This window comes from Myodes glareolus, chromosome 3, assembly GCF_982192425.1.
Source record: "Myodes glareolus chromosome 3, mMyoGla1.1, whole genome shotgun sequence".
NCBI classification, from domain to species: Eukaryota; Metazoa; Chordata; class Mammalia; order Rodentia; family Cricetidae; genus Myodes; species Myodes glareolus.
Window position 1 is genome coordinate 473,700 of NC_142028.1, and position 23,161 is coordinate 496,860.

The 23,161-nt window shown below is 35.5% G+C and overlaps 1 pseudogene; it reads right to left on the reverse strand.

Annotated features, from left to right (window-relative positions):
• Positions 1-2,720: 2,720 nt before the first annotated feature.
• Positions 2,721-8,250, reverse strand: LOC125399397 (olfactory receptor 4C15-like; annotated as a pseudogene).
• Positions 8,251-23,161: the final 14,911 nt, after the last annotated feature.

Consider the following 23,161-nt stretch of genomic DNA (forward strand, 5'->3'; position numbering starts at 1 on the left):
CAGAAGGAGGGAGAACATGAGCAAGGAAGTAAGGACCACGAGGGGTTCTTCCACCCACTGAGACACTGGGACTGATCTAATGGGAGCTCACCAAGGTCAGCTGGACTGGTAGTGATGGAGCATGTGATCAAAATGGACATTCTGAATGTGGCTGGCAAAGAAGGCTGACTGAGAGGCCAGACACAGTGGCACTGAGTTTCAATTCTACTGCATGGACTGACTTTGTGGGAGCCTGGTTTGTTTGGATGCTCATGTTTATAGACCTGGATGGAGGGGGGAAGACCTTGGACTTCCCATGGGACAGGGAAACCTGACTGCACTTAGCACTGGAGAGGGAGGGGGAGGAGGGGAGGGGGAGGGAAAAGGGAGGTGGGGGAGGAGGTGGACATTTTTAATAAATAGATTAATTAAAAAAAGAATAAGACAAGAATGTCTACTTTCTATTCCTATTCAATTCAGTAATGTAACTAGTAATTACTTCATGGTTAGTATGAATGGTTAACCGGACAGTATTTAGGACCGTCACATTGCTGAGCCTCCATATACACATGTGAGAATTTTTTTAATAGGACAGCTTCTAGGCAAGCCTGTAAGGACTTCCATATATTTGGTTTATTTCAATTTGCTCACATGGAACAGTCACCTGAATAATAGATGACACTGTTGACATTTTATTTTATTCATTTTTATATTATTACACATTTGTACACAATATATTTTAATCATATCTGACTCATATCTTAGAAGCTTACACAGTGAAAGTAAAAAGTTTAAAATTTTATGTAGTCTAAATTTGAATATCACCAGAAAACACTACAGAAGCATCTAGGATATCACTTTCTGAGTTTCATTTGGTACATTCACACAGTTTAACTACCTATATATTTGTCAAAACAATGAAATACAGAATTAAGCAATTGCCTCTTATAAATAGCAATTTTTTAAGGAAGGTTGAGTTTCATCTATTGTCCTTTATGTGTTGCATGATTGAGTTCAGGCTATAGCTTATGTTTCAGCCAATTATTTTCAAAATGGTAGTATCATGAACACTATAACTATTAATCATGATTACACTATACATTCCGTTACGGATGTTTTAAATTATGTTTTAGAAATTGTTGTAATGCAGTAATGATGATGTTATTAGTTAAGACCTCCTGTGCATCTAAAATAAAATATAAAAGAGAAACATAAGATTTAGTAAATATCTATGATTGGTGGTTTTGTTTCCCTGTAACCTTCTACCTAATTTAGTTTCCTTTTGCTAAGAAAGATGGAATAGAAACATCTATGACTATGTATGGGGGCGGGGCTAAATCACTGCACCATTGATATTAAGAATGTAAGAATGCACTCCGCACTTAAAATTATCGCATCTTACTGCAATCAATGAGATAAAACTGGGTTTTTTTTGCAAATAACAATTAATAATATCATTCATAAGCTTTAGATATGCAAATGTAAGTCTCAAAACTAAAATTAACTTCTCAGTTCTGTGTTATTTTATTTTTAATATTTATTTTCTCCTAATATGTTTATTATTTCATCATTACTTTTAGGATATCATGTATATACATTGCTAGTACTGCCACACTGTTTTACTATGCATGCATTAACGAGAATTATGAAATAACTGTAAACATGATAAATTCAGTCATATAAAAATTATTTATTTTAAGTTATCTTTCTACTATATAGAAGATAACTTTCTCCTAGGAGATGTCCTGGCTCTCTGCCTCTTATAATTTTTCCCCTGCCTTCTGCAGTGCTCGAGTTTTAGTTCTGTTAATCATGTTGTAGATGCATCAGGTTGTATTTGTCACCACACAGTTAGTTGTTTCTACACTCTGAGTAGTTGTGGATTTCTTTAGTTGACTCCATCTGCATTATGAATAATTGTTATTCAATTTAGACTACACTTTGCATTACACCGATTAGCTTCTAATCTAAAATCACAGCCCCTGTGATCATAACCTTTAATTGCACTGTACTCTCTCTTCTGTGGGTTTTCACTGAAAATTTGGAAATTACTTTGCTGGGAGAAAAATTTGCTTAGCCCCAATAGCCATGTTAAGTAGAACATGAAAATGAAGCTAAGATTTTCTTAATTTTTAAATTACCAGCATGCTAGTTTTCTTTGGAACATTCTGCTCTTTTTGGTGTTCTTTGTACAGAAAAATTATCTGATCCATGGGTCCCTGTGAGTATATATGTGGGATTTCACATTACTATTGATGTGATTACTATTGATATACTATTGATTATAAAGAACATCAGAAGGCCATACTTGGTGGCACATACCTTTCATTCCAGCATGCAGAAAGCATAGGCAGCAGATTTCTATGAGTTTGATTTCAGGCTTATCTACAAAGTGTGTTCTGATCATCTAGAGCTATTGCCCAGAAAAACCCTAACTTACTAAACACCAGCAACAACAAAAGAACATTAGAAAGCATTGTGCAGAGAAACTACCTTATCTTTTTAAAATTTATTCTTCTCTCATTACATCTTTACAGTACTTCCCCTCCTTCCACTCTTCCCAATCCTTCACTCCTTCCCCCAAAACATATACAGCATATCTTACAGAATCCTATTCAACTATTGTCACTGTAAGAAATCTTGAGTTTTATTATGATATTTTACACATGGACAATGCCCTGTGTTCTCTTTACTTGTGGTAGTTCTTCAGTCATCCTGCTTTAGTTCTGAAGAACAACAGGCTAATTAAATAGTGTTATCTTTAGTCTATTATAAATGATGATTATCCTGTGAACCTGTATGGTTCATTTCACACCACTGTTTTCTTGAATTTAATTTGGGAGTTCATAAAGAGTTCAGATGCTGGTGAAGTAGTGGCATAAGAAAATAAAGATAAATGCTGTTTTGAAGAAAATGTATGCACCTTCTTGCAATAGATTTTAAGATGTAGAGTTGTATCTGATCACATATGTGGCAATCAATAAAACCGTGCTTAGTTCTTTGTGATACTCTTAAGTGTGTACTCAAATATTTTAACTATGAATATAAATCTTCATGCATATACCAAATACATTCATGTATATATATATATATATGTGTGTGTATATATATGTACACATTCACATATAAAATTATTTTTACTTAAATATTTTGTTTGTATATACTGAAGATACAGCCACACTTTGATTCTGTGACTACCTGTGGCAAAGGAATCCATGAATCCTGGAGCTTGAATATTTACCCAGGGTATTCATAGAGGCTCCTTTAGTATGTAGGACAGCTTGTTTACACATGAATTAATTATAATCTATGATTGTAATGATAGGCTACCATGAAAAACATACCCTCCCACCCCACCCACCCCCATTTAATTCTCAGAGAGGGTAAGGCACATTGCTTTGTGGAAGGTCCAAGGCCCTCCCTACTATATCTAGGCTGAGCAAGGTACAGACTTTCAAATAACAAAACTCATGTATTAGTTACTTTCTATTACTGTAATAAAACATCATGACAAAAACAGCCTTCAGAAGGAAGCGATTATTTGGGGCATGTGGTACCAGAGGATCAGAGTCCATGATGAAGGAACAGAGGTAGAAAGTGGCAAGTGGCTGTTGCAACTGAGAGAACATATTTTAAAACACAAATGTGAGGCAGAGAGAACTTGAAATTGCAAGACTTTTGAAACCTAAATGACTACTCCAGTGTCATACTTTTTCCCTCATGTCCATTTCTCATAATTCTCTGCATGTATCCACCACTTAAGACCAAATTTTCAAATGCTCTATATTTATAGGCCACGTCTCATTCGAGCTATCATAACTGAGATGTCAAGTCATAGTGCAAACATTAATTTCAAGATAAATATAGTTTTCAGCCTACAAGATTGATGCCTTCTTTATAGAATTGTGTCATCTCTTTCTGTAAAATGAACAAATCTTAAAGAACTTGAAGTGAATATTGACCTTTTATTCTATACATTAAAGTTTGTAAATTTAAAGTTTTTTAATGGTATATTGAAATAGGTATTGGGGCCTGTCCTACAACTTGTTCTTGTAGATTAGGCTGGCCTTGAACTCACAGAGATCTGCCTGCCTCTGCTTCCTGAGTGCTAGGATTAAACGCACATACCACCATCACCAGGTTGAGTTTAAAGTTTTAAATTTTGTCGGACCACATCTCATATTTTCCACATTTTCTTAATGGCATTTTTCATTTCTTTATTTCTGAAAGTGTAAATCATAGGATTAAGCAATGGAGTCAGGATGGCATCAAATACAGCCACCTTTTTCCCAAAATAAGATGCAAAGTTGCATCGTGCATATATAAATATGCATGGAACAAAGAATTAAATAACAACAACAATGTGGCATCCACAAGTGGACAGAGCTTTCCCTCACCCTTCAGAATTGTGATTTCTTTGAGAGAACAAAATGACACCATAGGAGATAAGCAGCATAGAAAATATTATGATGCAGATAGGGCCACTGTTGGCAAACACTAGCAGGGCATACATGTAAGTGTCAGTGCAGGACAACTCCAGCAATGGGAACAAGTCACACATGAAGTGATCAATGACATTAGGCACACAAAATAGTAACAGCCACATGAAGATTATTTGTATGATAGAATGCAAGAATTCCCCTACCCTGCCACCCCCACAGTGCCACAGTGCCTCCAGTTCATTATGGAAGAGTAATGTAAGGGCTTATAAATGGCTACGTAGTGGTCATAGGCTATCACTATGAAGACAATCACTTCTACTGCAGCAAAGAAGTGTTCAGCAAAAATCTGTGTCATGCAGCCTACAAAGAAGATGGTTTTGCTGTCATCGAGGAAGTCAGCAATCATCTTTGATGCAATGACTGAAGTGATGCATGCATCCAAGAAGGACAGAAATGCCAAGAAGTACGTAGGTGATCCAAGCAGTGCAGGACTGCAGAGGATGGTTACTGCAATCATTATGTTGACTCCCATGGTTGCAATGTAGGAAAACAAAAATACAACAAATATTATTTATTTTCTGAACTTTTGGGTTCTGTGAAAGTCCCAGGAGGATGAACTCAATTACAATTTCTGATTTGCCATGATTCTCAAGAAAGTTTAAAATAAAATTCCTCTTATTTATGCATGTATTTAGTCACTTATGTATGTGTGCGCTTATGTACTTTGATGTGTGTGTGTGTGTGTGTGTGTGTGTGTGTGTGTGCGTGTGTGTGTGCACAGGCAAAAATGCTTTAGTCTTTTTGTAGATGTCAGCAAACAATTAGTAGGAATAACATCTCTCTACTGTGCAGGTTCTGAGGTGTGAACTCAGGTATTCAATCTTGATTACAAGTATCTTTACCACTGAGCCTTCTCTGTTGCCATTTAAATCTGTAATTAATGGAAAAAGTGTTTTAAATAACTTTACAATAATATGAGGAAGCATGTGCATTAATATGCACCCTTCTACTGCCTAATTCCTTTAATGATTAGAACAAAGTTGAGAATTTTTCAGTTGATGATCAGGAAGAATTATGACGGATATAAATTACTAAATATTCAAAATAGCCCCATTTGTATTATAAGAAATAAAAACTACCTGCTTGGTGCAAAAAAAGAAACAGTGCATCTTTCAAGTTATTTTTTTTCTCTTTCTCCAGCAGCTTCCTGATGTGTAGTCTTAAAAGACATCCCCAAACAATATTCTACTTATGGACTGAAAGACCACAATTAAGTAACCATATCTGCTGGAGCCTACTCAAACACTGTGTTATGCCAACTGATGAAGGAGTAGGAAATGAACTTGGAAATCCTGGATATATATCAAATTCTCTTTGATGTTTAGAATGCATTAACACTTAAGTTAGATTAACTCATTCTTTTTAATTCAGAAATGTCTATGGTGAAGTGCCTATCTCTTTGAAAGATTGATGTTTTTAAAGACTTGTGATATAAATTTTAACTCAGTATTGTAAAATGTGACCCTTTCTCAAATAAAATAATGTCTTTTGTTATGATAACTGAACTAATCCAAAGAAAACTATTAATAAATAAATAATTAATTAAAAATTATAAAAGGATTCATGAAATTGAGAAGATATGCAATGGAGTCCCCTGTGAGGGTCTGAAGGACTGTGACGTGTGTATTTGATGAAGATACATTTTGTACATGAGTAAAATTAAAAGTAAGACTTAGAAAACAATCGCCAAGCACTTTTGCAAGCAAATTGACTACATCTAACTGAACATATAATAGAGAAAAACAGAAGCTATACTATAATATAGTCTTTACACTTCTTAATTAACTATTCCATACCATGACTCATGGTTTTAGGAAGTATTATTCTATGACATGGTTTGAAATGTATGTGAATTTAGTCTATGGGAGATATTTGTAAACAACTTACCTGTGATGTCACAGGGTGATTGGTAATGAAAAGTCCCCAGACTATCTTAATACAAAATATACAGCTTTAATAAGCAGAAGTAAGACTTACAACAACTTACACCAGAATCCAAATGATCCATCTGGACGCAGGAGCCAGGCGAAAGAGAGCTAGTGGGAGCACGCTTGCTAGGTTTATAGGCAAGCTTTAGCCTAAGGGCGACATGCCCCCAAAACAGAATGTGATTGGCTGAACTCCCCTATCATCTCCCCCTTTTTTCTAAAATAAGACAGAATCAAACTAAATACAACTATATATATATATAATAGAAGCAAATAATAAATATAAAGTTACAAACAACAAACAATGTTAAGCAAGAAACATAAAACAAAAGTTTTACTAAACATTCTATTTCAGGGAGTCTAGATAATGTAGATGGTAACTATAACTGTCTAATCTTTAACTCCATCAAAGATCTGAGAAGGAAAATAATTTTACTCAAGCAGCCCAGAAGTACAAGCGGGAAACTCCCGAAATGTGCAATGAATAGAAGAGACAACTGAATACCTGGGCAATCATCCAAAGTCTCATATGCAATGTTGAGTCAACCAACTTTGGCTAAGGCCTGATGTAACCGACATGCCATTTTTCAAAGGCAAGAAACCTTTTAGGACTTTCTCACCCTGTCTTGGCAAGATAAGACAATCCTGATTTTATCCATTTATGGATATTTTGTAATTCTGTCAGTGTTTGAGGTATGGGCTTTTTGTTTGCCCAAAGGCCAGTTCTGCCAGGAAGAAGACAAGCTCCAGGTGGAGTGTCTTTGGTGCTCAACGTTCTCTCGAGAGTAGAGTGATGATGCCAGGAATGATTGTGTCTCACTACTATAGAACTATGAGTTAGATTAAAGGAAATTATTCATAGCTCTTCGAAGAGGTTGAAGATTATATTATCTATATTAAGTATTATCTCTATGCATCTAAACCTGATTAGTCTAAATATAAATATAATAAACATGTATGACTATGGTTTTTTATCTATCTAACTTGAAGACTAAGAGAATAAACAACTGTGCAATGAGTGAGGACAATGACCTCCAAATGTAAACAATGTACATAAATATCTTAATCAGAGGTAGAAATGTAAATATATGTATATACATATTAATAAAAAAAGAGGTAGAAGCATACTCATATATAATATTTAATATATCAATGTACAAAAATCAACATCAATATAATTTTCTAAAAACAATATCTCATAAATACCAATATATTATTATTCTAATCAAATTACATAAATATCTTAATCAAAGGTATGTAAATATATGTAAATATCAATGTATAAAAATCAACATCAATACAATTTTCTAAAAATAATAACTTATAAATACCAATATATCATTTTATATATTTTTAGCTTTGGTCCTTGTTCATTAATAGAAGTCTGCCAGAATATTCGTTTACTTTGTCCTCTTAGATTTCTTGATTCATTCATCATATTTAACTCATCCTTCAGGCCATTATTGCTTTTAATAGCAGGCATGGGGCATTCTAATTTTCCTGAAGAGGCATGTTCTCTGCAGTGATCAGAAATGACTGGGCCATATTTGTCATAGGGGCCTGTGTGAGGCCCCCCATTGAGTTTCCCGATGGCAACGGGTTGTCCTGTTTATCTCTTGTTGACCTACATTCATTTGTCCAATGCCTTCCCTTTCCATATCTCCTACATAAACCTGAAGACTGAGTCCTCATATTCCTGTTATTCCTAGGAGAGGCATTATTCCTGGAATTCCATTGTCTGCAGTCCCTTTTCATGTGTCCCATTTTGCCATAATGAAAGCATTTTGCAATCTGATGTCTCCTTTTACCTTTGGAAATTGTTTCTTGCATCCATGCTTCATTGTCATAATCAAATGTATCAACATTCATTGTATGTAAAATCCATTCATCCAAAGGCACTGATCTGATCTTTAAAGGCCCCAGGATACTTTTGCATTCTACATTGACATTCTCAAAAGCCAAAGACTCAATTATTATATTTCTTGCTTCTGGATCAGGTAGCCCTATTTGTATAGCCTTAGTTAATCTTTGTAAAAAGTCATTAAAGGGTTCTCTCTGACCCTGTTTTCCTGATATATGATTCTATTTTCTGACCTGAGTCTTGAACCCTGTCCCAGGCCCTTAGAGCTGCTGTGGCATATATGGATAAAATGTTTTCATCATAAAGAGCTTGTTCCTGAGGAGCAGAGTAAAGTCCTTCACCAAGAATTTGTTCTAGAGAAACCTCAATTCCTTTCATTGATTCTTATTGTAAAAGTCTGGCCTCTTGCTTGAATAGGCATTTGAAATGCCATAAAGGTCCGTTCTTCAAGACAGCTGACATGAGCTGGTTCCAATCTTGAGGGGTCGCCCTGCTGCTGAGAGCCCAGGATTTTAACATCTCTCTAACAAAGGATGAATGTAGTCCATAATTCATAATTGCTTGTTTAAATTCTTTCAGATCATTCATATGTATAGGCTCCCGGGTATGTTCTTAAATGACCTTAGGGTTTTTGGAGCCAGTTACCTTTTCTGATGTCATTATTGGAAAGGAAGATATAACTCTGTGTAGACTCAGAGTTTTTGGAGGTAAATGTTGCCTTTCTACATTTTGCTCCTGTTCATCAGAGTCTATGATTTCCTCAATCTTATTAAATCTGCTCACCATTGCCTTCTGTAAGTCCTGAATCTCCTGTCCAGTATTATGCTCCAAAGCCTTCATTAACGATTCTAAGGCATGGAGCTTGTTCATCAGAGACATCTTTTCCTCTTTGGGCATTATTGCCTTCATTGATAATTTTAAGGCGTGGAGCTTGTCCGTTAGAGATACCATATCCTCCTTGGACATAATCCTTATGGCATGTACTGTACCTTCTTGTATGGAAATCCTGTCAATTAATCTATCATACCCTTTTGATAAAGTCCAATTTTCATATTTAATGGTTTTAATCGTCTCAGCTAATGTTTCAGCATTTACAGTCATGGACTGGAAGTTACGAGTCATTTTGGTTATCCTCTTCTTGAGAACTCCAAACTCTGATCTAGTCTCCTCCTTGAAAACTCCAAAGTCTTTTTTGAGGAGGTTGGTGTCAATCTGAAATGTCCTTAAGGTTTTAATCTCTGCCCTCAGCATTGCGGATTCAATCTGGAAGGACTGCTTCATCCTTATAAAATATCCAAACACCAGAAAAGCAACAAGCCCCAGAAATAACCAAGCAAGAGGAATATCAGAGACATCCTTCAGAATATCCTCCATAGCTCAATTAAAACAGCCATTGAACTTTTGGATAGTAATATATTCTGACATTTTTAATCAAAAGAAATCATACTTGTATGTATGTATGTATGTATGTATTTATTTTCAACCAAAAAGAAAAATCTTACCTGTAATGACCATTGCCTGCCAGTAGGTGGCAGGGGTGCACCTGTATCTACGTGGCAATGGAGTCAACCCAATAAGCAAATTCTAAAATATATACTCTCAAATCCAGAGGTTAAATTCATAGATCAAGCGCTGGGGGAAGACAGTGCCCAAACGGGGTAACAAAAGCCAAGGAAGTTAGTTGCACAGCCCCGCAAATGCGGCTAGCAGTTGGCTAGTCAGGGTAAAGGCCGTGGGGCTGCAAATAGACCCCACTGCACCATGAGGAGTGAAAAAAGCCCAATGTTGGGCGACAGATGATGTCGCAGGGCGATTGATAATGAAAAGTTCCCAGACTATCTTAATACAAAATATACAGCTTTAATAAACAGAAGTAAGACTTATAACAGCTTACACCAGAATCCAAACTATCCGTCCGGACACAGGAGCCAGGCAAAAGAGAGCGAGCGGGAGCACCCTTGCTAGGTTTATAGGCAAGCTTTAGCCTAAGGGCGACACGGCCCCAAAACAGAATGTGATTGGCTGAACTCTCCTATCATACCTGTTTAATCTAAGCTCATGAAGGGGGTAAAATTTGAAAATATTAAAAATGCTGCTTTTGATATGATTTTACAATTATAATTTAATTCAATCTTCTGAAAGTCCAACTTCCATATCCACAGAAATTCTTCCATGAATCATTCAGATAAATAATCCAACCCCTAAGATTATTTTTCTCAACAAGACACAGCTTGCAAAATGTCCATATTCTGTCCTGTATATTCAATGCAAGTTTCTATAAAATACAAATTTTTATATGAATAGTATTCATCGATAGATTGTTATTCTTAAAATTTGTGCATAAAATAATAATGTATTTGTACTAAGAGGAAGATTAAGTTTACTTAAATAATTATCAATTAGAGTATAGAAAACTAGTTTTACATTTCTATGAAAATGGAAAACAAAGCCAAAACAGTGTTGTCTAATACATTCAAACACTATATCCATGTCTTCTGATGTCTGTTCCTCACCAACATCTGTAATATAAACTTAGTATCTACTCATATACTGTAGATCAGAAAACAACAGAATTAGAACTCTACAATGCACTGTCATCATTCTAAAATAAGCACAAATGTACTTTTCTTTTCTAAACGTAGCATGTCATGTCTGCAAAACCGAATGAATAACATACACATACTGGAAATTCTTTCCTTGTACTTTTGTTAATCTTAAATTGGATAAATAAAACATTAAGTTGAAAGAACAAAATTGTTAAGTCTGATATTAAAAAGTCTGCGAAAATATTTATATGTGATACCCATTTGCCATTGAACAAACAATTTCATATCAATGATTTTGAACATGAGTTTATAAACAATAATAATTAATTTTTATTTTAATGGTCTTTTAATGATTATGTCTCTTGTAGCCCAGGATGGGCATGAGTTTGAACTCACCATGCTTTAAGGATGACCGTGGGCTCTTGCTCTTGCTGTTCCTGCCTCTAAAGCGCTGGGATTATAAGTTTGTGACATCATACTCAGACAAAAAAAATCACAATTTTAATGACATATTTTATAAACTAAGATAAAAGGAAACATGAATATTAAATTTAGAATTATATACAGTATCTATGTATAGAGACTAAGATAAAACTTGAAATGGTCATAATAATAAATATGTTTATAAAACCCCACTTAAAAGTCATGCCAATTATAATGAAATTTGTTCATTAGTAAATTATTCGTGAGTCATAATAGGCAAAATTGTGGCTTCTAAGTCTTACCATGTGTAAGTCTGTGAAAAATCTCATAGATAATCCCTGTCTGCTATGACAAAAAGTATGATCAAAGCAGAAAGTTTGTATTTAACTCTTCCTTGTATACCTAAGTGTAGACAAACATCTCTGGCAGTTGCTATAGAGAATGTTGCCACTGCTACTCAAGTCCTGCCCTCAATGTGGCCTCAGGTTAAAATGAAAGTATGGGAGACAAAGTTTTCTGCTTGACTGAAAGTGGAATTTAAAGAGGTCTTCTTCAGTGCTCATAAGCCTGTGAGATTGATTCTTAGTCTCCCAGGATTTAGGTCACAGGGGTTTTACAGAGGTGATTTTCTGCGACTTTTAAATTACTGGAGTGATAAAATAATTCGATAAACTCAACCATATGAACAACATTAGTAAGTCAAATATATGAAAAGTATCCAAGAAGAGTGTGTGTGTGTGTGTGTGTGTGTGTGTGTGTGTGTGTGAGTGTGTGTATTTGTGCCTTCACATAAGCATAGGCATCTAGATTAGAGTAAATTCACTTGTGTGCTTGTGTGCATGAAGACAAGAGGTCAGCATTCAATGTTGTATCTCAGGAAGCATCCTGCTAGTTTTCTTGAGCCAGTCAGTGTCTCTCACTGACAAAGAACACTCAAATTAGTTAATGTGGCTGGCCAGTGAGCTCGAGAGATTTGCCTGTCTCTGTTTCTACAGTTCTATGTTTATAAATTTGCCATTATTCCTAGATTCTTTATATAGTTTTTGCATAACATAATTTTTTTTGTGAAAAAAAGTATACCCTGCTGGTTTGGATAATTTTAAGTTAACTTAACTCTAGAAAAATCATCCAAGTGGAAGGAAACTCAAATAAGAAAATGTCTCTATAATAACAAGCTGAAGGAATGTTTGTAAAATATTAATTAATAATTGATGGAGGACTTACATCATCATTCTTGGTGCCATCCCTGGGCTGGTGGTCCTGGGTTCTATAATAAAGCAGAATGAACAAGAGGAACAAGTCAATAAGCAACACCTGTCCATGGCCTCTACATTAGCTGCTGACTCCAGGTTCTTTTTCTGTTTGAATTCTTATCATAACTTCCATTATGATGAATAATGCTACAAAACTGTAAGTTCTATTTAAACTCTTTCCTCAAACTTGTTTTTTGGTCATGGTGTTTCATCACAGCAATAGAAGCCCTAACTAATTACACTGACTGTGGTGGTTTATAAGAAAATGTTCCCAAAGGGTGTAGCATTACTGGAATGTGTGGTCTTGTTGGATTTGTGTGGTCTTATTGTGTTACTGTTGCTGGCAAGTCAAGATATAGGACACTGGGCAACTTCTCTAGCACTGTGTCAGCCTGCTCATCACCAAGTTGCACTATGATGATAGTGGACTAATCCTTTGAGAATGTAAGCACTCTAAATAAATATTTTTCCTTTTGAGGGTTTCTATTTTCTTGGTGTCTTTTCATAGCAATAGAAAGTATAAGTAAAGCAGAAATTGGTACCTGGAATGAGGTATTGTTCTAATAGGCCTGATAATGTTTTTGTTTGAAGGTATATGGAGCTAGGAACTGTGGATTAGAAAAAAAGCTGCATGCTTTAAGTGTTGTTTAATGGGTCATAATAATAGGAACATGGATAAAGGAAATAGAGACCTTAGGGCAAGATCCCACCCAGCTAAATTTCCAAATTTTGAAAAAGAATTAATAAAAGTTTAAGGTCAGTTGGGTGTTGAGTGAGGTTTCTGTCCTACCTGGTCCCTCTATGTTAGCTACACCACCTTCAGCCGTTTAGTCCCAAATGAACACACAGAGGTCTACATCAATTATAAAACTGGTTGGCCTAGTAGCCCAAACTTCTTATTAACTCTTATCACTTATATTAGCCCATTATTCTTGTCTGTGTTAGCCATGTGGCTTGGTACCTTTTACAGTGCAGCAGTTACATCTTGCTTAATCAATATCTGGATCATGACTGCAGACTGAAACTTTCCTCTTCCCAGAATTCCCATTGCCCTTTCTCTACTTCATGACTGACTACTGAACAATCAGCATTTTATTTAAAATGATATAAGTTACAGGAAAAATAACATTGTCCCACAGCAGGTGTGGTCGTGCAGGCCTTTAATCCCTGCACTCAGAAGGGAGAGACTGGTAGATCTCTGAGTTTAAGACCAGACCGGTCAACAAAGGAAGCTCCAAAACAGCCAAGTTTAGGCAGTGAAAGAAACCATTAAAAACAGAGCTGGTGAAGATGTAGTTAAATAAGGGTAACATGGTCCTGCCTCAACTTGGCAACTTCTGTCATATGTTTTCGGTTTTAGAATCAACGGGAGATGAAGGAAAGCTGCAGAAGTCAGGCATATATCAGGGGTGTCCCTGAATGATATCCTAAAGATGCCATTGAAAGAAACTAGGAAGGTGTATTTTGGATTGTTATGAAGACTCCAAAATTTTGGAGATGTCATAGTGGTAGAATACCTGTCAAAGAAAGCTGCTTACACATATGGAATCAGTCCAAGAAAGAGAAATGTGTTTTAGTCAACAAAAGTGAAAAGAGTTGGAGATCTGGAGAATATTTGATATCTGACATGAAGATGTATAGTTTGGTTTTCATTCTTGCATTGTTCAGTATTTCCTTGCTTTGCCCCCTTTCTTACATTTTGAAATGATAATGTATACCCTGTGTCATTACATGGAAGTATTTGATATGTTATTTGATTTTGATTTTGCAGGGTATTAAAATTAAGAGCTTGCATGGATATCAGAAGAGACTTTGAACTTTAGTCATTTAAATAAGTTCAAGACTGTAAAGACAATGGGGGCTTTTGAAGTTTGACTATATGCATTTTTACATGATTTTATAGCTACAAGTTTTTGGGTATCAAGGATGTAAATGTGGGAGTTTGGAAGAAAATGACCTCTAAAAGGAGTAGCACTAATAGGAGGTGTGACCTTTTAGGAATGGGTTTGTTCTTGCTTGAGGAAGTGTGTCACTATGAAGGTGGAAATTTTGGTTTCATATATGCTCAAACCATGCCCAGTGAGATAGACCACTTCCTGTTGTCTGCAAGGCAAGATGTCATAAACCTGGCTACTTTTCTAGCAGCATGTCTGCCTACACACCACCATGTTGCAACCTGATAATAGTGGACAAATGTTCTGTAAATATAAGCCACCATAATTACTTTTTTCCCCTTTATTGTGAGGATTTGACTTTGCCAACTCCATTTTAAAGAAGGAGCTTCATCTTAAGGAATGTAATGACCTGGGGGAGGTAGCAGATCTCAGGTCCAGAAATGTGCTGTGAGAGCAAATATTTAAACAGATACCATAAAATGGCTAATTAAGAATCTTGGGAGCAGGGACATAAAATTGAATGAGATCCAGTTGTTCTTGGGAGGTATCCTGTCCTTTAAGATACCTTGTCAGTAATTTATGGCTCTTTGTTAGGGTTTTGCCCTCCAAAACTGACCAATGGGTTCACGAACTACTCTATCTTATGTACTCCTTACCCAATCTCAAGACGACAGGACATGGCCTCCTGTGAACAAGACATTTTCCCTTTAAATGTTTAGCCCTTACTTGGGTTCAGATCAGCACTTCCATCACCCACTACAATAATCTGGTGGAGGTGTATTTCAAATTTAAAACTCTTATATAATTTGTATCAGAAATCTGGCTCTGTGAATTGATTTGGGGACCAGAAACTTGTGCATAACATTTCAGGGCTGATTCAGGAGCCCCAAGATTTCACAGACCCCTAGAATCTGGTGAGTTTTACTGGCTTAATGTGTTTCTAGTTCTGTTTGTCTTCTGTTTCCTATTCTGTGGCACACTAAATCTGAATCTGAAAAGGTCAGTTTGCAATGGTGGACATGCTAGAGGCCTTCCTGGGGGAATTGGGAGACATCCCTTTTTCTTTATGGACAGGGTTCTCTCTCCTCTGAGACCATCCTGTCAGGGACCCAATAGGGCCTCACCTGTAAGAATCTGGGGATCAGTTAGCCTTAATATCTCCTGTCCCATCTATATGATCTTTGGTCTTCTTGAGGCTGAATCTCTGGTCTTCCAGCAAATCAGACTATCTGGTACCCATGTGAATCTGTTTTCTGCCCTTTGTTTAACTGTTGTGTTTGTCAGTCATTGCTTTCTGTCTTTGTATGCTTTTGGGAAAATGGTATTTTACTCTGTCACTTGTATTATTTTTAATAAAATGCTGATTGGCCACTAGCCAGGAAGGAAGTATAGGAGGGGTGGCCAGGCAGGAAGTGGAGATGAGACAATGAGAACAGGAGAATTCTGGGAAGAGGATTCTGAAGTCTGTAGTCATGATCCAGACACAGAGTAAGCGAGATGTAACACTGGAGACCAAAACATAATACAATTCTGCCAACATAATGAGCTCAGACAACCTTTTGTTATGTTTGGGGAATTTGGTACTATTTTCAGAAGTTATTTTCGGTTGCCCAAATCTAAAGCTTCTTGCTAAAAAAATACCAAGACATTGGCTAACCTAGACAAGAATAATTGGCCAATTTAAAACATAAGAATTAGTTAATAAGAAGCCTGAGCTAAAAGGTAAATCAGTTTATAACTAATGTAGACCTCTGTGCATTTCTTTGGGGCTGAATGACTAAGTACTGGGTTTGACAGAAACCTCAGATGACAAATAGTGCCAACATGGACAACTGCATCCACTTAAAAACATGAGAGACTTTGAGAAGTTATTCTAGATGGAAAAGAATAGAGTTAAGCACGACTTCTTGATGGCAGCACTTTCTTGGGTGGGCTCTGCTTGCTAGAGGCAAGCTCTCTCATTTAAGAGAGGCTTCCTAACTCAGCTTTTGTTGCAGAGCCTTGCAGCTCTTTTAAGAGACCCCCACCACCAAACACTTAACTGGTATTTATGAGTAGCTGACCTCATGCAGTTTGGGGGTGGCAGGAGCGTTAACACGTCATAGAGTTGTGTCAATAAACATGGCTCCTGCTGGTACCTTTGCCATGAGGCCACAATCTCAGAAAGCTAAAGAATAGGCTGGATCCAACTGTCAAAGCCATGGTTTTAATCCTAGCCATATCACTTAGCAAATTAAAGACAGGAAAAGAGATATACAGTAAAGATAGATTCAAAGACAAAGAAAACCTCTAAATAGTTTACACTGTGTTTAAAGATATATGTAGGCTTGGGAAAGAAATGAAAAAGGAAAAAGTCCTTAAAAGAAAAAAAGAGAGTAATTGGTGTGGTGACAAACACCTTTAATCCCAACACCTGGGAGGAGAGGAAGGCAGATCTCTGTGATTTCAAGGACAGCCTGGATTACAGAGTGAGTTCAAGGACAAAGATACATAGAAAAACCCTGTTTCAAAAGCTAAAAATTAAAAAATAAAAATAAAAAATAGAAGTTAAAGTAAAGCCACACAAAGATGGAAAACACGCAGAGAGTTTCCATACTGTATGTTATTATGTTTGAATTGTTTGAATGCTGAGAAATGAGCAACAGCTGATGAAAAATATCTGTTTATAAATGTTGCGGAATTAATCTAAGATAGGTATTTTCAAAATACCTTGACTTCACAATTGAAGTCCAAAGGAATGTTACGTTGTAGAAGAGGCTTTGCTTTTGTTTCCACAGGAAATGAGAAGCTGTGAATTTATTCCAGGTTAAGAAAATTAAGGTTTGATCAAGGAAGACCACCTGAGAAATCTCCAGCAGGAACAGATGTCCCAGACGTCAGAGTTCTACATTCAGAATGGATTCAAGATGGTGCCTGAGATGATCAACCCTACAGCATACTCCAGTCAGGACTTGATCATAATTCTAAATTTTCTTTAGGTCCCCATAAAATTATCAGCACTCCCAATCAGCAGGAAGTAGCAAGGAAAACTATGCCCACATTCCCAAAAAATGGACTCTAGACATTTACCTTTGTTTAAAATGTTGGTTACAAGTTGTTATGAATAATGGTCAAGAGAAAAGCTAAACAAAGGATATTAGATTCAGAGTTCTCGCTTTTTTTCTTATTTTAGGGGAAATGCTAATCCTGTCACTTGTATTTGAAGAGATACCATAAAAATGGCCAATTAAAAAAACATGGCGCAGGGCCATAAAATTTAATGAGGTTTAGGTGTTTTTGAGAGGCATCCTGTCCTTAAAGATAACTTGTCAGTAATTTATGGTTCTTTGTTAGGTTTTCCTGCCCAAAAACTGAACAAAGGGTTTTGGACCAACCCTATTTTATGTACTTCTTACCCAATCCCAAGACAACAGAACATGGACTCCCCTGACCATGGCGTTTCCCCTTTAAAATTTGCCCCTTCCCCATGTTTAGAGCTGCACTTCCCTCACCCACTGCATTGGTGTGGTAGAGGTGTAGTTCAAACTCAGGTATGAATATTATTTAAAAACCCTCATGTAATTTACAGCAGAAATACTGATCCATGAAATTAGTTGGGGACCAGAAATTTTGGCATAACATTTTAAAAGTTGCTGTGTTGATAGTGTCTTTTTACAGCAATAAAAACACCAAGACACTGACTAATGAGTCTTTGTATATCATGTGAATATCAAATGATTCATGAATATTTATCTCGTAATGTGAATTTATTTCCTATATATTCATCCACACTGTCACACCTGATGCCATATGATATGAGGCCATTCCTAGAAGTCAAAATGTTCAGGCTACCCAAAGCCAGCCTCAAGTAAAGTAAATATATAACTTGCAAGTTGTAGTAGAAACTGTGTTATCTTTACTTAATGGCTATTATCTACTTATAAACAAACACATAGCATATTTATCTCCTTAGTTCTCAGTTATCTCACTCAAAATTGAGAGGTCATGTAGGCATCTCAATTTCAATCTGCCAAATACTAAAGTCAATACTGATAGTTGCCTGAGGATAAGCTTCAGGACATCCCTATTTAGAGGAGTTCAATAAAATCTCAAGTTTAAGAAAAATATGTAAAAATAATAAAATGTTATTAGGTACTTTGAATATAAATATAGAAACTTGATAGAAACACATAGGTTTTGAATGAGGGTGGAAATGTGGCATGCTATGAATGAGGGGAGGGAAAAAGTCATCTTAAGGGGCAGTTATTGTAAAACAGGGTTGGCACAGATTCATAGAAAGGAAAGATTTAAACTGCATTAACAATACATCTTGACCAGGTATAGGACACTGGAGACCAAAACATAATACAAGGCTGCCAACATAATGAGCTCAGACAACCTTTTGCTATGTTTGGGGAATTTGATACTGTTTTCAGGAGTTATTTTCAGTAGCCCAAATCTAAAGTTTCTTGCCAGAAAATGTTGGCTGCTAGAATCTATCATTGGGGAGTTCATAAACAACAGGACTGTTAATGTAGAAGTAGTTTTGGCAACAAGCATTGTAAACAATTAAAATATTGCATCACCCTTGGAGACCAAGAGACCATGTGCGAAGAAAACACTGACCACAGTGTGCCAAGAATCTCTGGAGATGCTCTCTCCATTCCCTGCTACATATGCCTGAAGCAAAAACTCACATTCTAGGGTTTCTCTGTGTGGAGCTGTTTAGAAAAATACATTTTTGTGAGTGTGACCAGCATATAGTTTACAGGCCACATAAATAAGATCACTGAGAAGTAGCAGGCATATGCTTACTCATCCCTGATTATCTACAAAGTAGTGATTTTTAAATTATGATATACACTGAAAATAAACACTTTTTAGGGAGGTACTAACTTCACATTATAAAAATTCTGTTACATTTGAACAACATTGCATATAGAATCTGACTTTAGAAGATATCAGATTTATTATATATATCTTTAGAGAGGACCGTTTGTTCATCCATTTATGTTCTCAGATGGCATTTTAGGAAGGAAAGAATTATAATATCTCACACAGTACTTTAAAAGTTTTAATTTTATACTTCTAGTAGATCTGGCAATTCATCTGTAATTAATGTATGTTTTTCAGAGTACAAGGAAATTATAAAATAAATGTTTTCAATTAATATTATATTATACTTATAATCAAATTTCACTCTCCAGATCAGATATTTTAATACTTTTATGGATAATAGTAAGGCTTTTTATCTCAAATAAACTATTTTATTCAGGGATATTAGTCTCTTTTAGTGCTTAAGAACTGTTTCAAATGTGATGAACTGGACCAATTGACATTTAAAAATATCTGAAAATATATATTCAAGATTGTTATGGATTTTCATTTTACCTTGGTTTTAATTAACACAGGATCATAACCTAGAACATTAGCTGTTTATGCCTTTACCCTTAGAGATACAGGAAAAAAAGTTTGGGTCACTAAAGCAGCCAGAAAAAAAATGAATTCCTACTTACCTATGATCTTGTGTTAATTATAACCAAGGTAAAGGGTAAATACAGAATATTAATAGCTTTTTAGAGAGCAAAGAGCAGTAGATTACATCTTCTTGAGCTGTTCCTAGAGAATTCATGGCCACCAAGAACTTTTTATCAGTAAGGACAGACATGCTGTCTTTGTTCCTGAATGCCTGCCCCTATTGTAGTTCTTAGGCGACCACATATTGGTAATGTTTTATCTTTGTTGAAAGTCCTGTTGATAAGAATAATTGTGGAGCAACAAGCTTTATGTAGATTATAGTGTGAGAACAAAGGTTTGGCTAAATGATTACTTTCACACTAGGGCCACACCATATGGAAAAGGATCTTGCAGTTGCTTGTATAGGAAGAGGTTTTCTCAACAAATGATTTATACACTGTTGAGATATTTCAGGATGAATTCCATTATGAAAGAGAGAAGAGTCATGGTTTCACAAGATTTCTACAGAATTGACAGCAACTATGCAAAAGACAGGTGTTCCCAAAACTCTGCAAATCAGGTTCCCCACCAGATAAATCTCCTGTGGGTTTGTCTATTGATCAATTACCTGAACATTTACTTTACAGTCTTGTGGACATTTGAGAAATATGAAACATATTTACCAATCTAGCAAATAGTTTTATTTGTGTTTAACATAGTGACCTGAGTCTCATTGACCAAATGATATGGTTTTCATTGCTTACAATTAAGCCGGGCATACACATTTCTTACCTACTGGAAGTATCCTCTTTTTCACTATTACTTTTGACCATTCTCTAGTTTTCATTTTAGTCAACATAAGCAAAGCACATGGGAAGAGAAAAGCACAATGCACTAAGTATTAGTAGATATATCAGTACTGATCTTCATAAATATGAAATCAGAATAATTGCTTCTGCCTGTGAATCTTAGCTTCTTGTATTTGGAGTGCTCTTATTAATTCCTTCATTATAGAGCAACTATGTAAATTAAAATATAATTTTAGTAGTTACATCAAATATTCAGAGAATATTTCATGAAATACAACTTGTCAATTTATTTTCAAATGATTTTTACTGTATGAATTGTTAAAGCAACTGAAACTAAATTAAAAAGGTAAAAAACAGATGTTGTCCTATTTGCATATTAGTTTTCATGATAATTTTAAGCATAATTCTTGAAGTCCTTGGAAGGGCATGTCTGTAATCTAGGAAACAGATTATACTTTCTTTGTATCAGCTTGCTATCCCCAATCTAGATTTGAAAGAAAGAAATACCACTCTAATAGGGGTACACATGTTATGGAGTAACAAATCACTTTCCAATTAAGAAAAAAAGAAAGAAATTTAAGGCATACTCCATGAAATGAAATCCATATTTGACAGTGGTAAAGTAACTAAGAACCTGAGGCTATATAGGTCATGGGACAAGGGGAAAGACTACTGCAGTTATTTTGCATAAGGAACTTAACAACAAAATCACTCCTGATAATTTACTATAATACTCATGGTTCCTTGTTCAACCCTTCCTAGAGTAGGTACATTTTGCAGTGGATGGAAATTATCACAGAGACCTAAGTATAAAAAAAAATCATAGAGAAATAATTTTGTGCACTTAGTTATAAATGGAACACCTTCATCATATGTATCTTCTGAAAGGTTAGAAACCTTTATGGAAAGTAAGGTGAAAAAAAATAAGGTGCCAGAGGTGGTCAGGGAATCCAAAGAAAGATTGTCTTTCTGAAATCACAGGAATGATTCACATATGAACTCACAGATACTGTATGAGAGTACATAGGACCTGCATGGTTTCAAGTCAGATGAGGCCTCAACACTGAGAAAAAGTAATGGATATTGTTTCCCATCTCTGATCAAGAAGCTATATGAAATGATATCAACTGGCAAAGTGATAATCAGTTTCCTCCAATAAATTGTCACTGTATGTATCAACCATACTCTCCATTCACAGGAATTATTGGCTAATATACATCACCAAATCTGTAGTTGGGGGGATTTTTTTTGACAAGTTAATATTATCATTTTATATCTTTTATTTTTTTGATTGATTGAGAGACAGAAGATGAAGTTGGCTGTGTATGAAGTTGGCAAGGTCCTGGAATGAGTTTGTGGGGCAAAAACCATGATCAAATATATATTGCATAAATATTTTAAAAAGAAAGTAAATAAAAGGAGAAAATATAACCCATTTTATTTTATAGGAGCTTGAAGGGTTATCTACTGATACCCTGAGGAGCAGTAATACTCTTTTACTATCCCTTTCTTCCTTCACTAATAAAATTATTTTTTCGTGTTTTCTACTATCCTCTTCATCATTCACTTTTCTTGTTTTTTTTCTTTTTGTTGTTGTTGTGGTTGTGTCTGAAGCTTCTAACCCCACACCTTGGTTTCCATCTAGTTCTCAGGTGAGATGGGGGTTACCTTGATGTTCTTATGTACTAAGGAGAATTCAAATTTGATTTTACAGTATCTTTCAGGTGTCTCATCTGTAAAATAATGATAACTTTGGGGATTAATTTATTTTAGAATATTGATACATTACAGCATTATGTGATAAAAATTTCCTCTGGGATGCAAAAATTAATTTGCTATCCAGTAGTCTCTGGGAAATCTGCCTTAAAAGGCAATGGATAAGCAATGATGTTAACTTCCTGAGGTCTCCAGCTGGTAAGCGACAGGTTTTGCTTTTTGAGGTCAGACTGCCATTATCACAGGTTAAATAAGTACATTTTAATACCTTATCATTCATAAATCTGCACTATTCTGACATTCTATGAGCATGGCATACAACCCCAAAATTTTAAATACGTGCTGTTATAAAGAAAATAAATCAAATGAAATATGAATATCTGAATAAAGACATTCTTTGATGTTGGCAGAAGCTTTATATAAACACCAATCTTGTAAAAAGACATTATAGTTGGAAGACAAGGATGTGTTGCTTATGTTACACTTGACCATAATTTATTTATATTGAGAGTGATGAATTACCAAATATTTTAATTCCTAGGTAATGAATTAAGACATGACATCACTATGATGTGATAGATATCAGAAAGTGAGAGGAGATTGTGTGTCTTATCAACAATTAAAGTGAGGTGAACAAAGACTAGTGACTTTGCCAAGTCTGCTGGGAGGATATCAGTTTTTCAATGTCCAACAGTCAAAATTAATATTGTATATTTACCATGTTTATTTACTAATATTATGAGTTTGTAATTTGTAATTAATTCAAATCTGAGATTTAGTGTGAAAAATAAACCAATATATTTCAGAGAATTT